At 39.7% G+C, this 16,735-nt stretch overlaps 1 long non-coding RNA gene across 1 annotated transcript; it reads left to right on the top strand.

The window, feature by feature from the left end:
- The first annotated feature begins 13,854 nt into the window (after positions 1 to 13,854).
- Positions 13,855 to 16,164, top strand: LOC123136642 (uncharacterized). Its single transcript, XR_006467175.1, has 2 exons — positions 13,855 to 14,446; positions 15,854 to 16,164. It is a non-coding gene; the product is annotated as an uncharacterized lncRNA (long non-coding RNA).
- The last annotated feature ends 571 nt before the right edge of the window (positions 16,165 to 16,735 follow it).

The following is a 16,735-nucleotide window of genomic DNA, read 5'->3' as shown; positions in this document are numbered from 1 at the left end:
GGAGGCCCGCCGGTGATCCCACTTGCAGGCTAAGGTATGTTGAAGGAATGGGAACCCACCAGTCCGAGGGAACGACATATTCCCTCTTTATGCGGAACCGAGGCATACCTCCAGATCGAGTGGACCGGGCGAAACGGGAATTTCCTTCTCCTTCCAAGACTCGCACACACCCTCCCAAATCCAGTGCCACCACCATCTCTCGATCTGATACTTCGGTGAACAATGTACCTCTCTCCCTCTCTGACGCGGCGGCAGGTTCTCTGGCGGCTGGTGGAGAGAGGGGCGATGACTGCTGGCCCGGGTTACACTCGAGGGCGCGTGGCTCGCGGCTGGTGCTCACGCGGCAAACGATGGCGGCCGACACAGGTGACACCAGAGGGTGCACGACTCGCGTCCAGGAAGACGGACGCCGTCTCTAGTGCTCAGTCGGCAGCCGATGGGCATCCCCATCTGTGTCTTTATTCCTGTCTTGGTGGCCGGTGAGAAAGAGATAGCATCAGCGGCTTGCATCATCATGAGGTAGGAGCGTCGTGCAGCTTGTGAGAGACTGAAGGCGATCAACAATTCTTTGGATTTGATTTGTTTAGATTCCCTGCTAGCTTGGTTCTTTTAGCTTGGATCTTCCTTCTGTTTAGGTCCAACAACCATTGGTTTGGATTGATTTGTGAGAGGGGATGAGCGATTTGAGCGATACTCCAACTCCTCTAACCAAACAATTCTTTGGATTTAATAGTTGCTAAATGAAGTTTATTGGTAGTATTAGTACATAAAATAATAATGCTTATCAAATTTGACTGATACATATTGCATTCTACTCCTCTAACCAAATGCTGAGATGGGCCATTCCGTTCCATCTCATTACCTCTACCAAACACGGAGACGGAACCATTCCATTCTAATGGAATGGAACCATTCCATTCCATACTATTTGGTTCTACAACCAAACACACCCTTATATCATTCATCACCTAGAACAGTCACTCCTTATAGTTTGTAGACTGGAAGGAAATCTTTTTATTTTGGTAGAATTCTCAATTACTACAAAGCACACACCAAGAATTTTTTAATGGCTATTCTAGTGGATCAAACTAGTGGAAGGTAGGAACACAATAAAAAAATTACAATCAAGGGTGGAATTATTGGCAATCATACTCAAACATAAACTTGGTCCCAAAGGAAACAACAAGTAAAACTCCAAGCTATGTTCAAAAAAGTAAAACTCCAAACACTAACATGCTTAGGGTAAGTGAGAGGAATTGGCTTCGAGTATCATCTCTATATAATTGATATGTGATGATTTGGGGGAAGTCACTCTAAATTTTGGAGGAATAACTGAAATATCTTAAGAAGGCTCAAAATTTTCCATCAATGGGAGAAATGCAAAAAGGGCTAAACTCAATTAGAAAATATATAGTTTGGGAACTTATTATGATACCAAACAAGTGATACGTCCATTGTGCATCATGTTTTTATATCGATATTTATTGCATTATGGGTTGTTACTACACATTATGTCACAATACTTATGCCTTTTCTCTCTTATTTTACAAGGTTTACATGAAGAGGGAGAATGTCGGCAGCTGGAATTTTGGGCTGGAAAATGAGCAAATATTAGAGACCTATTCTGCACAACTCCAAAAGTCCTAAAACTCCACGAAAGTAGTTTTGGAATATATTAAAAATATTGGGCAAAGAAAGCACCAGAGGGGGGCCACCCACTGTCCACGAGGGTGGGGGCCCTACCCCCTAGGCGTGCCCCCCCTGCCTCGTGGGCCACTTGGAAGTCCCCTGATGCCCATCTTCTGGTATAAGGTGTCTTTTGCCCTGGAAAAAATCATAAGGAAGCTTTCGGGATGAAGCACAACCGTCTCAAGGCGGAACCTGGGCGAAACCAATCTAGGGCTCCGGCGGAGCTGTTCTGCCGGGGAAAGATCCCTCCGGGAGGGGGATATCGTCACCATCGTCATCACCATCGATCCTCTCATTGGGAGGGGGTCAATCTCCATCAACATCTTCACCAGCACCATCTCCTCTCAAACCCTAGTTCATCTTTTGTATCCGATCTTTGTCTCAAAACCTTAGATTAGTACCTGTGGGTTGCTAGTAGTGTTGATTACCCCTTGTAGTTGATGCTAGTTGGTTTATTCAGTGGAAGATCATATGTTCAGATCCTTTATGCATATTAATACCCCTCTGATTATGAACATGAACATGATTTGTGAGTAGTTACGTTTGTTCCTGAGGACATGGGAGAAGTCTTGTTATAAGTAGTCATGTGAATTTCGTATTCGTTTGATATTTTGATGAGATGTATGTTGTCTTTCCTCTAGTGGTGTTATGTGATCGTCGACTACATGACACTTCACCATTGTTTGGATCTAGGGGAAGGCATTGGGAAGTAATAAGTAGATGATGGGTTGCTAGAGTGACAGAAGCTTAAACCCTAGTTTATGCGTTGCTTCGTAAGGGGCTGATTTGGATCCATATGTGTCATGCTATGGTTAGGTTTACCTTAATTCTTCTTTCGTAGTTGCGTATGCTTGCGATAGGGGTTAATCATAAGTGGGATGCTTGTCCAAGGAAGGGCAGTACCCAAGCACCGGTCCACCCACATATCAAATTATCAAAGTACCGAACATGAATCATATGAGCATGATGAAAACTAGCTTGACGATAATTCCCATGTGTCCTTGAGAGCACTTTCCTTTATATAAGAGTTTGTCCAGGCTTTTCATTTGCTACAGAAAGGATTGGGCCATATTGCTGCACCTTGTTACTTTTGTTACTTGTTACCCGTTACAAATTACCTTATCACAAAACTATGTGTTACCGATAATTTCAGTGCTTGAAGAGAATACCTTACTGAAAATCGCTTGTCATTTCCTTCTGCTCCTCGTTGGGTTTGACACTCATACTTATCGAAAGGACTAAATAGATCCCCTATACTTGTGGATCATCAAGACTCTTTTATGGCGATGTTGTCGGGGAGTGATGCGCCTTTGGTAGGTGGAATTCTTTTTGACTATAAACAGTAGGGTAAAACCCCACTGCATTTTTTATAAATAATGAGAACAAAGTTCAACAAAAAAGTCTAATAGTCTTGAGATAAGCCTTAAAATAAAATAAAAAAAGAAGAAGAAAGAAAACTAAGAAAGGAAAGAACAAAACTATAAGGAACAACCTAGGAGAAGTACAAAAATTACAATTACAATAGGGCTTCTAGCCAACCAGAGAATTGTCTCTCATGTTTCTGCTTCATTCCTAATCTTAGAAGCTTGAGTTCCTCCAGGAAAATGAACTTCCAGCCTTGGAATGATGTGGTAGGTGGAATTTGGTAAGGAAAAATTTATATAGTGTGCTGAAATTTACTGTCACTTGTTACTATGGAAAATAATCCTTTGAGGGGCTTGTTCGGGGTATCTTCACCCCGACCAGTAGAGCAAAGAGTTGCTCATCAACCTACTGAACCTCCTGAAAATGTTTACTTTGAAATTCCTTCGGGTATGATAGAGAAACTGCTAGCTAATCCTTTTACAGGAGATGGAACATTGCATCCCGATATGCACCTAATCTATGTGGATGAAGTTTGTGGATTATTTAAGCTTGCGGGTATGCCCGAGGATGTTATCAAGAAGAAGGTCTTCCCTTTATCTTTGAAGGGAAAGGCATTGACATGGTTTAGGCTATGTGATGATATTGGATCATGGAACTACAACCGATTGAAATTGGAATTTCATGAGAAGTTTTATCCTATGCATCTGGTTCATCGTGATCGTAATTATATATATAATTTTTGGCCTCGCAAAGGAGAAAGTATTGCTCAATCTTGGGGGAGGCTTAAGTCAATGTTATATTCATGCCCCAATCATGAGCTCTCAAGAGAATTATTATTCAAAAAAAGTATGCTCGTCTTTCTCTCAATAATCGCTCCATGGTCGATACTTCTTGTACCGGTTCTTTTATGATGAAGACTATTGAGTTCAGATAGGATTTATTGGAAAGAATTAAACGCAACTCTGAAGATTGGGAACTCGAGGAAGGTAGGGAGGCAGGTATAACACCTAAGTTTGGTTGTGTTAAATTTTTTATGGATACCGATGCTTTTCGTGAATTTAGCACTAAGTATGGACTTGACTCTGATATAGTACCTTCTTTTTGTGAATCATTTGCTACTCATGTTGATCTCCCTAAGGAGAAGTGGTTTAAATATCATCCTCCCATTGAAGTAAAAGTAGTAGAACCTATTAAAGTTGAAGAAAAGACTATCACTTATAATGTTGATCCTATTGTTCCTACCGCTTACATTGAGAAACCACCTTTCCCTGTTAGAATAAAGGATCATGCTAAAGCTTCAACTGTGGTTCGTAAGAGTAATGTTAGGACACCTACACCCCCTGATCAAATTAAAGTTGAACCTAGTATTGCTATGGTTAAGGATCTCTTGGCCGATAATATTGATGGGCCTGTTATTTACTTCTGTGATGAAGCTGCTAGAATTGCTAGACCCGATACTAAAAATGAACATAGACCTGTTGTTGGCATGCATGTTGTTTCTATTAAAATAGGAGATCATTGTTATCATGGCTTATGTGATATGGGTGCTAGTGCAAGTGCAATACCTCATTCCTTATACAAAGAAATTATGCATGATATTGCATTTGCTGAGATAGAAGATATTGATGTTACAATTAAGCTTGCTAATAGAGATACTATTTCACCAATTGGGATTGTTAGAGATGTTGAAGTCTTGTGTGGGAAAGTTAAATATCCTACTGATTTTCTTGTTCTTGGTTCCCCACAAGATGACTTTTGTCCCATTATATTTGGTAGACCCTTCTTGAATACTATTAATGCTAAGATAGATTGCGAAAAGGATATTGTTACTGTTGGTTTAGGGGACATGTCTCATGATTTTAATTTTGCTAAATTCCATAGACAACCCCATGATAAAGAATTGCCTAGTAAAGATGACATTATTGGTCTCGCTTCTATTGTCATGCCTCCTAATGATCCTTTAGAACAATATTTGCTAGACCATGAAATTGATATGTTTATGAATGAAAGAAGGGAAATAGATGAAGTATTCTTTAAACAGGGACCTATTTTGAAACACGACTTGCCTGTTGAAATCCTAGGGGATCCTCCTCCACCCAAGGGTGATCCCGTGTTTGAGCTTAAACCATTACCTGATACTCTTAAATATGCTTATCTTGATGAAAAGAAGATATATCCTGTTATTATTAGTGCTGACCTTTCAGAGCAGGAAGAAGAGAAATTATTGAAAACTCTGAAGAAGCACCGTGCTGCTATTGGATATACTCTTGATGATCTTAAGGGCATTAGTCCCACTCTATGCCAGCACAAAATAAAATTGGAGAAAGACGCTAAACCAGTTGTTGATCACCAACGGCGATTAAATCCTAAGATGAAAAAGTGGTAAGAAATAAAATACTAAAGCTTCTGGAGGCAGGTATAATTTATCCTGTTGCTGATAGTCAGTGTGTAAGTCCTGTCCATTGTGTCCCTAAGAAGGGAGGTATTACTGTTGTTCCTAATGATAAAGATGAATTGATCCCACAAAGAATTGTTACACGTTATAGAATGGTAATTGATTTCCGCAGATTAAATAAAGCTACTAGAAAATATTATTACCCTTTACCTTTTATTAATCAAATGCTAGAAAGATTATCCAAAAATACACATTTTTGCTTTCTAGACGGTTATTCTGGTTTCTCTCAAATACCTGTGTCAAAAGAGGATTAGGATAAGACCACTTTTACTTGCCCTTTCGGTACCTTTGCTTATAGACATATGCCTTTTGATTTATGTAATGCACCTGCTACCTTTCAAAGATGTATGACTGCTATATTCTCTGATTTTGTGAAAAGATTGCTGAGGTTTTCATGAATGATTTCTCCGTGTATGGAACTTCTTTTGATGATTGCTTAAGCAACCTTGATCGAGTCTTGCAGAGATGTGAAGAAACTAATCTTATCTTGAATTGGGAGAAGTGCCACTTTATGGTTAATGAAGGTATTGTCTTGGGGTATAAGATTTCTGGAAGAGGTATTAAAGTTGATAAAGCTAAAGTTGATGCTATTGAAAAGATGTCGTGTCCCAAGGACATCAAAGGCATAAGAAGTTTCCTTGGTCATGTCGGTTTTTATAGGAGGTTCATTAAAGACTTCTCAAAAATTTCTAGGCCTCTGACTAATCTCTTACAATAAGATGTTCCTTTTGTCTTTGATGATGATTGTGTAGAAGCATTTGAAATACTTAAGAAAGCCTTGATTTCTGCACCTATTGTTCAGCCACCTGATTGGAATTTACCCTTTGAAATCATGTGTGATGCTAGTGATTATGTTGTAGGTGTTGTTCTAGGACAAAGAGTTGATAAGAAATTAAATGTTATCCAATATGCTAGTAAAACTCTAGATAGTGCCTAGAGAAATTATGCTACCACTAAAAAAGAATTTTTAGCAGTTGTATTTTCTTGTGATAAGTTCAGACCTTATATTGTTGATTCCAAAGTAACTATTCACACTGATCATGCTGCTATTAAATACCTTATGAAAAAGAAAGATGTTAAACCTAGACTTATTAGATGGGTTCTCTTGCTACAAGAATTTGATTTGCATATTATTGATAGAAAGGGAGCTGAGAACCCCGTTTCAGACAACTTGTCTAGGTTAGAAAATGTTCTTGATGACCCACTACCTATTGATGATAGCTTTCCTGATGAACAATTGGCTATCATAAATGCTTCTCATACTGCTCCATGGTATGTTGGTTATGCTAATTATATTGTTGCTAAATTTATACCACCTAGTTTCACATACCAGCAAAAGAAAAAGTTTTTCTATGATTTAAGACATTACTTTTTGGATGACCCACACCTTTATAAAGAAGGAGTAGATGGTGTTATTAGACGTTGTGTACCTGAGCATGAACAAGAACAGATCCTATGGAAGTGCCACTCTGAGGCATATGGAGGACACCACGCTGGAGATAGAACTGCACATAAGGTATTGCAATCCGGTTTTTATTGGCCTACTCTCTTCAAATATGCCCGTAAGTTTGTCTTGTCTTGTGATGAATGTCAAATAATTGCTAATATTAGTAGACGTCAAGAAATGCCTATGAACTATTCACTTGTTATTGAACCATTTGATGTTTGGGGCTTTTATTATATGGGACCTTTTCCTTCCTCTATTGGGTATACGCATATTTTAGTGTTGTTGATTACGTTACTAAGTGGGTAGAAGCTATTCCAACTAGTAGTGCTGATCAGAACACTTCTATTAAGATGCTTAAAGAAGTTATTTTTCCAAGGTTTGGAGTCCCTAGATACTTACTGACTGATGGTGGTTCACATTTTATTCATGGTGCTTTTCGTAAAATGCTTGCTAAGTACGATGTTAATCATAGAATTGCATCTCCATACCATCCACAGTATAGTGGTGAAGTAGAATTGAGTAATAGCGAGATTAAATTCATTTTTCAAAAGATTATTAATAGATCTAGAAAGAATTGGTCCGAGAAACTTGATGATGCATTATGGGCCTATAGAACTGCATATAAAAATCATATGGGTATGTTTCCATATAAAATGGTTTATGGAAAAGCATGTCACTTACCTCTCGAACTTGAACATAGGGCATATTGGGCTATTAAAGAGCTCAATTATGATTTCAAACTTGCCGGTGAGAAGAGGCTATTTGACATTAGCTCACTTTATGAATGGAGAACCCAGGCCTATGAGAAAGCCAAACTGTTTAAAGAAAAAGTAAAAAGATGGCATGACAAAAGGATACAAAAGCATGAGTTTAATGTAGGTGATTATGTTTTACTATACAACTCTCGTTTAAGATTTTTTGTAGGAAAGCTTCTCTCTAAATGGGAAGGTCCTTACGTTATCGAGGAAGTATATCGTTCCGGTGCCATAAAAATCAACACCTTCGAAGACACAAATCCAAAGGTGGTGAACGGTCAAACAATCAAACATTATATCTCAGGTAATCCCATAAATGTTGAAACCAATGTTATTGACACCATAACCCCGGAGGAGTACATAAGGGACACCTTCTAGAACGTTTCAGACTCTGAAAAGAAATAGGTATATGGTACGACAAGTAAACTAACACCAAAACAGTTCTAATAGCAATTTTTCTCCGTTTTGCAATATTTAAGAAAATAGGAAAATAAGAAGTAGTCCGGACACCTCGTGGGCACCTCGTGGGCACCTCGTGTGCCCTTCAGACTCCATTTTCTTGCACGATACTTCTTTTGGTCGGTAAAATTCATTATATAATCTCCCGAAGGTTTTGACCACCGTACCACGACAAAATCCTCTACTTTTGTTTCGAGTTGTTTTTTGACGGATCTAGATCACCATGATGTCTTCAAGCGCCCCCAAGGACAAGTTTTTCGAGAAGGTCATCAACCCCTACCTCGCTGAGGTGCTGCAACACCCTCAAACCATTGAGATGCGTGAGGGGTGCTGCACATCCTCGATGTTGAGGGGCCAAGGAGGACCGGAAGCATGGAGACAAGACTCGAAGCAATGGAGCAACAAGTTTTCAAGTGCCAAGGGATGGTGGAACGCGGACTCAACGCCAACCACATGATGATCACGGAGTTCACCAACAACCACAAGCTGGATGCCAAGAACATTGGGGAGACCATTTTCAAGCTTCACGAGAAGATCGAGCACCTCCAAGCCCGGATCTATGACCCGCAAAACCAAAATTGTGAATATGAATATAGATTCAAGAGGATGAGTTTGGCTGCAGATTTGAGGATCCCGGAGACTCGATCATCCTTCTATGATGGTGAGCCTATGCCTTGGAAGATGGACGACAAGCCTACATTATCAACAACTCCATCATCACCACATCCGAAGAAAGAGACATAAATACATGGGTATGGGCACTCCCCTTGGCAACTGCCAAGCTTGGGGGAGGTTCCCCGATACCGTATCACCATCACACTTCTATATTTACCGTTTTTCTTAGTTCGATCCTTTTGGTTATATCTTGATCTAGTAGAATAAAGTTTAGTATGATCTAGCTTTGAGTGTTTGTGTTGATCCCTATCTATGTAATCGAGTTCGTGATCTATATATAATAAAGATTAGTTTTGAGTTGAGGGCTTTGCTATCTTGCTATGATCTTCAGGGAATAAATGAAAAAGAAAGAATAGAAAGAAATAAAAATATCATATTGATCTTATGGAGAGTAATGACTTCACATATAAACAGTATGATGAATAAAAGTTGTTGAGAGTTGACAAACATAGTTTTGGTCATCGTTGCAATTAATAGGAAGTAATAAAGAGAGGTTTTCACATATAAATATACTATCTTGGACATCTTTTATGATTGTGAGCACTCTTTAAAATATGACATACTAAAAAGTTGATGTTGGACAAGGAACACAACGTAATGGGTTATGTTTTCTTATATCCGAAAGAAATTATATTGTCATGGATCATCCAACATGTAGCATTTCCTCCTCATGCTAGCCAATTTCTTTGCACCAAGTAGAGATACTACTTGTTCTTCCAAATATCCTGAAACCCAGTTTTGACATGAGAGTCCACCATATCTACCTATGGATTGAGTAAGATCCTTCAAGTAAGTTGTCATAGTTGCAAGCAATAAAAATTGCTCTCTAAATATGTATGATCTATTAGTGTGGAGAAAATAAGCTTTATACGAGCTTGTGATATGGAAGAAATAAAAGCGACGGATTGCATAATAAAGGTCCTTATCACAAGTGGCAATATAAAGTGATGTTCTTTTGCATTAAGATTTTGTGCATCCAACCATAAAAGCACATGACAACCTCTGCTTCCCTCTGCGAAGGGCCTATCTTTTATTTTTGTCTTCTACCTTATACAAGAGTCATGGTGATCTGCACCTTTCCTTTTTATACTTTATCCTTTGGCAAGCACTGTGTGTTGGAAAGATCATGATATATAAACCCAGTTGGATGTAGGTTTTCATAAAGTATTATTGTTGACATTACCCTTGAGGTAAAATGTTGGGAGGCGAAACTATAAGCCCCTATCTTTCTCTGTGTCCGATTAAAACTTCATACCCATAAGTATTGCGTGAGTGTTAGCAATTGTGAAAGATTAAATGATAGTTGAGTATGTGAATTTGCTGAAAAGCTCTTATATTGACTCTTTCCGATGTTATGATAAATTGTAATTGCTTCAATGACTAAGATTATAGTAGCTAGTTTTCAATGAAGTTTCTGATTCATACTTTACATTGTAAATAGATTGTTATTTTAGCATAAAAAATCATATGACAATATATATATATATATATATATATATATATATATATGTTGTTCTAAGAATGATCATGATGCCCTCATGTCCGTATTTTATTTTATCGACACCTCTATCTCTAAACATGTGGAAATATTTTTGATTTCGGCTTCCGCTTGAGGACAAGCGAGGTCTAAGCTTGGGGAAGTTGATACGTCCATTTTGCATCATGCTTTTATGTAGCTACCCAACCTCAGACGGTCAAGCCTCTGTGTATCCATGCCATCCCTGGATCAGTATGCTGGCACACACAGTACATCAATGTATATATCAAAGTGCAATCACATGTATAAGTAACGTAAAACTGATATATACCTCATAAGTCTCAGCGGAAACAAGTAATCGGGTGTGGAGTCCCATCAACGCCATCGGCAGGTTGAGTGTAGACCGTAACCCTGTATCGTAACTTTTACTCATCGTAGAAATAATCCTGCAACATAATATGTTGCAGCCATGTATGTCAGTACATTGGATGTACTAGCAAGATCACTATAAGAAAAACAAATGATAAACTATACTATATGCAATATGGCTTTATGGCTCTGTGTTCGAGTTTTGTTTTGCGTAAAAGCTGGTTTATTTTTCCCTACAACAAAGGAATATCATGAGTCTGTACTATGGAGTTTTTCTATCATGACATGGTTCCGCCAACCGATGTCTCATAGCCCAAATCATCAAAAGTTGCCCACAATTATGTTATCAATCTGGTGTTGAGAGTTTCGAGATAGATCCAAGTCCAGATGCTCAAATTGTCCGTAACTGAGGACACGGCTAATCAATTAGGTTTAAACCCTCTGTAGAGGTTTGTACACTTTACCCGCAAGATTTGATCCCTCTTTTTTACGTTCTCGTACTTCAGAGTCTTTGAGAACGATGACCGAAACATGGTTTTCCAAAGAGTTCCCCCGACCACTGTCCGGTGCTCATCCAATCCTATCATAGTTCTACATCTGCTAGCATCGTCCCAGCCAGAGTCACAACTAAGCTCAACCGAGCCAGAGCCCATAATGACTTGCGGTTGCACAGGTAAGCTTCCTGGCATGAAGTATTCTTCTGTCTATTTGAGTCTGGGTGAAGCTTTCCGCAAGATGTCATGGCGCTTCTCCATGCATCCCGGCCATCCACTGGTTGCTCCAGGGTGCCCGTCAACCGTCCTTCACGTCTTGAGGCCTTGAAGATGCAGTCCTTGCATATGCCATCATGGAGTTGTCGTCATTGATGTAGAGTCCTACTTCTTCACACCACTCTCGTGCACTCATACCAAATCCCGTCTACTATAGCGTAGCATTAAAATAAATAACGTCCCGGGCTTGGTAACAGGATGATGGGTTCCTACCTCATGCATACTACTCAACTACAAGAATTCAATATCACTACTGGAGGGTTGTTACAAAGATGCCACTAAATGCAATAAAAACAAAGGTATGAAAGCATGGTCAAAGTGAACTTGCCTGGTTACTTGATGAAGATATAACGCTCTCACAAAACTTGATAGAACTATTCGTCACTCTTCGAAGAAAAATCTATACAAGTCAAACATAGCATTCACATAAGCACTCATTCTAGCAAGCTTCGAAGAAAAATCTATACAAGTCAAACATAGCATTCACATAAGCACTCATTCTAGCAAGCAACTTCTAGCAATCAAAATAACAATTCAAACAACCAAGAAATCTCAATAACAAAACTCAAACAAATTCAAAGGAAGCTTCAAATAAAACTAGAAAGAAAAACTACTAACGAAGAACTATGACTTTGCTACAAACATCTAATATAGTTTTGCACTAAGTAAAAACTTAACAACAATTAAAATACTAAAGTAATAAATTAACAAAAAATAAAAAGTAAAACAATTAAGTTAACAGAAAGTATTTTTCATAAAATTTTATATGCCAAAAGAAACAAATAAAAAGCTTCTATGAAACACTAACAATGACCTAAACAAGTTTTCATACAAAACTAAATAAAATAAATTTTTAAAAGAAGAATAACATTGTCTACTGTTCAATAACAGAAACAAAACTAATTTTGTCAAAAGTGATGAAAAGTTCTAATTTAAACATTTAAATACTAAGGAAAAAGAAAATAACACTAAGCTATGTAAAACAGTACTGTTTTGCCTAAAATCCTATTTTAAAATAAACAAAAACTAATTTTAAAAAGCCAGCTGTTTAGACAAAAGATCAAGTGATCACTAGCAAAAAGTATAAATCAAAAAGCTAGTTTTAAATAAAAGTTATTAGCAATCTAGTGTTTGTAACAAATCTGTTTGAACTCGAAATTAAAAAAAATAAAAATATTTTTCGTTAGGCCCACGGGATAGATAGGATTTTTGTGAATCCGTAGCAAAAAAGAATTATCAAAATCGGAGTTGTAGAAGTAAAGATGCAATAAAAACAAATTTGGATCTAAAACTCAAAACGGGTTTTTTCTAGAAACGTTAAATTGTGGCTAGATGCCACTTGGCGAGCTGTTGTTCGCGGAGGGTGTTCGCTATGCGGGCTACAGGTGGACGGCTGCTATCTAAGGCTTTCGGCGGTGTCGGCTTATTACACAAAGGACGCGTCTAGTGGGCGGCCGGCTGCCCACTAGCGCGATCGAGCGGCCGGCCGAAAAAGGTAACCCCCTGTCCCCCACGAAACAGAAAAGGAAGGGGCCACCATCCCTACCGATTGAGCGGCCACCAAATCGACCGATTGAACAGAACCCCCCCCCCCCACGTGGCCAGCTGTCCCTAGCTCGCCCCCACGCCCGCTCGCCCCAGCCCCTCCCACGCTGCCTTCTTCTTTTTCTGCACGCCAGAAGGAGACCCAACAGAATCGCCCCCGGCCCTTCTTCCTCCTTCTACACAGCCGCCATGGGAGCCCCAAAGTAGAAGAAGGAGCTGCTTCAAAAAAGAAGATCTAAGGGCAGGGTGTTCAAAGCCATACCAGGCAGCAGCATCAAGTAGGTAAGCCCCCTCTGCCCCTCTTCACTTCCCACTTTCTTCTACTGCATATATGTAGGCATATGTAGACCCTCTTCTCCATGGATCTAGCACAAATCCATGGAGAAGCTGCTTCAAAAAAGAGGTGAATCTGGCACATCACACCACCCTCCACCCCCTCCCCCCATGAGTGACATATTGCAACTGAAAACAACTACCACGAATTACTATGCAACTAACCATGGGTGGAAGCCTACTATTTCCTGGGTTGTGCAACTAAACACAAGTCATTTAGGTTTTGTTGCACAGCTGCCTAGTTGCACATTAAACATGGTTTGAGACCAACTTTACTGAATATGATGCATGCCAAGCAAGCTTCTACCGCCTGGATGTGTTAAACAAGCCAACTAAGACAAGTTCTCTGGCCAATTAAAACAGACTAAAACATGCATTGTACCCCACATGCACTGGATATTTGTGAGTGGACACTTTAGAAAACATGTAGTATATGTGCAATAAGAACATGTTTTCTAGCCAACTAAACATGCATGTTGGCCAAAACTGAAAAAATGTATCATGGCCAACTGAAACATCTATTCTAGCCAACTGAACACATTAACTATCTGTAATGCCCCAGATTTCTTTTGCTAATTGATTGTGCCAATATGCTTAAATATATAGATGAATAAGGTAAAGTCGATATTTGTAGACTATGATATAAAATAGGAAAAGGAAAATGAGAGAGAGAGAGAGAGAGAGAGAGAGAGAGACTATGGGAAATAAATGGAAGAGGCGTGTTGGCATTTGAACCTTGGACCTCTCAGTAGTAGGCTGAATACCAGTTGGCCTATGTGGTGCTTTTGACTAAATAGCAGATTTTAGCTCTTTAAGCTTTCCAAAACGAGAGGAAAGAAAATCCTATATGGGCTCAAGGCCCAGTCAGACTTGGCGTAGCCATTGGTCGCTCCTTGCGCCGCTGTACGCTGCGCCCAAATCCTGTTTCTCTCCTGTTACCCCTCACCAAAGCCTTCCTCTGGTCTTCCCAACAGAGGTTGCTGCCGTCGCTGCTGCTGGTGGTGGTTGCCGCCGCCGTGAGCCGCGAGGTTGCTGCTCTCCCCGACGCATCTCCTCTCCGTGGTCGTTGCCGAGCAGGGGTGGCTGCTGGGCGTCGTGTCGCTAGCAGTACGTCCCAGTTCTCCTTTTCTATGGTGCCTCCTAGGTCATAATTAGGGATTTGGGTAGCAGTTGATAGTTTAGAATTAGATTCGGGATTTGGAAAGGGATTCCTGAACCAATTTGCAAATTCATTGGTGATCTCCATGCTTTTAGCTATTTGGTATTGACACCCAGGCTGGACCTTCTCTTTGTTAGTTCCTTTGATTAACCAAATCAATTGGGGATGATAGTCCATCTATATTTTTGCGAGGTGTTGATTGCTTCCATGTAAAATCTGGAGCGTTGGGTATCTCTCCTTGTAAACTGAACTTGGTTCGGTTAATACTGCACATAAACTACACAAGAACTGAACTGTCAGATCTGGACAGCCAGCTTCTAGGTGAAAAACGGGATAGTTATGCTTAGAATTTTGAGTTGGGCTCTACATATGATTTGTAAAGCATGTTCTAAGGTTTCCGTGGAGTACTTAATTGCCTCGTTTGGATGTACGGTTTGAGAGCAGCCGTCTATTTGGTTTGCTGTCCAGAAATACAGTTTTCTGCGTACAGTATTTTCATTTGGGAGATTAGGACCTGTTAAATGTGGAATTAAAATAAAGTTATAACATGATATTTGTAGATGCTGTTCTGTAGATGATTAAACACATATCATTTATTATATTTTGTTTGGTATATTAAAACCTATGAAGTTATCAAGGTGGGCTGTCTATGTTGGACAGAATTTTAATGTATGGACTTGGGTAGAGGAACAAGTATATATTCTCAGATTTCATCAATGTTGATTGATATGCACTGGGGTCTTATGCGTAGGAGCGAAGCTGAATTATATATGCTTAGAAGTTAAGTCCATGTTTTTGTATTGGTTGTGATATATGCCTGCTTACAGGTGTTGGTACTTCTGGTTCAGGATCCTTTAACCCACAAGTTGTGCCCCGCGGTTGAGGCAAGTTCATGACAGGATAACGACGTTGCATATCCTCTGCACTTCTTTTGTATCTTAATATTCGCCCATGTCTATGATGTTTATTGTGATGGAGATGACGATGACAAAGACATGTTGATTCAAGTTCTTTGCTTGCATTTGCATATTTGCATACATGATGATCGTGAAAGAAAGAGTTCCCTACCTTGGGTAGGCACATTGAGACCTCCATTGTTGGGTTGCGACCTACTGTGGAGGCAACCTCCACAAGTTGGAGTGAGTGGATGTCGACGGGCGTCGACTCAAGCGATACCGGTATACGCAATGAAATGAGATGAGCATGTAGGCACGTAGGGCATGAATACAAGTGTTGATTGCTGATGAGTGTATGGTGCTTAATAGAGATTTGGTATCTTGACATGTGTAATGCTTATTATTCATGTATGTACTTGCTGAGTCTTTGTACTCATCCTTGTTGCTTATTTGTTTTAGGTAAATCCTGAGGACGACATGCATGGAAGTCTTGGGAGTAGCATCTTCACCGTTTTCACTTCACGGAACTCACACCTATTGTCCTTTAGGACCGTGTTTTGAGAACCTAGTATAGTTGTACTTTACTACCTGTGGTGGTTCATCTTGAATTGGAGAGATACCCTCTTGGTCTGTATGGCTTAGCTAATTTCCCCTTAAGACTAACGCTATCGCCTAAAGTTACCGAGGATGTTCTCGGTTATGGTATTGTAGCCTTGTGCTTTACACCGGTGCTAGTTCTTTGCGATATATATACTATATGAATTGCATGTCGTGGATGTCCTTAGAAATAGAGGAAACTCTGCCGAAATTCTTTTGAGGGCATGTTTTCATTTCGAAGGTGTTATGTGGTAATATTCCAAGCGCTGTGTCGGTTGGGGTGTTACAGTTGGTATCAGAACGGGCTTTAGGGGTCCTGGTGTATCTATTTGGGATAAGAGCCTAACTTAGTTTTGAATTTAGGATTGATTGAGATTCTGACTATTGGATGAACACCAAATTGACACACTGATGCACAATAGGATGGGTCGGGTCATGCATTGCATTACGCTTAAGTTTATGTTTTCTCTTCATGTTGACATACTTGTTTGCATATAATAATGACTTTTGGTTGATGATAAATTATGTTACTTATAGCTATGCCAAGGGGTAGAGGTCGTGGTCGTGGTCCTCGTGGTCGTAGTCGTGGAGGACGCAACAATCAGGAAGAGGAACCTCATGCGGAAAGTGAGCATAGCCATCATGGAGAAGAACTTGCAAGAGAATCTGCTAACAGTGGTGGGCACAATGATCCAGGGATGATCTTAAAAGACTGGATAGGTTTGAAAGTTGATTGCTTTGATG

The sequence above is a fragment of the Triticum aestivum genome, chromosome 6B (genome assembly GCF_018294505.1).
Source record: "Triticum aestivum cultivar Chinese Spring chromosome 6B, IWGSC CS RefSeq v2.1, whole genome shotgun sequence".
Taxonomy (NCBI): Eukaryota; Viridiplantae; Streptophyta; class Magnoliopsida; order Poales; family Poaceae; genus Triticum; species Triticum aestivum.
Note: the sequence above shows the minus strand (reverse complement) of the source record. Positions and strands in the feature narration are given on the sequence as shown.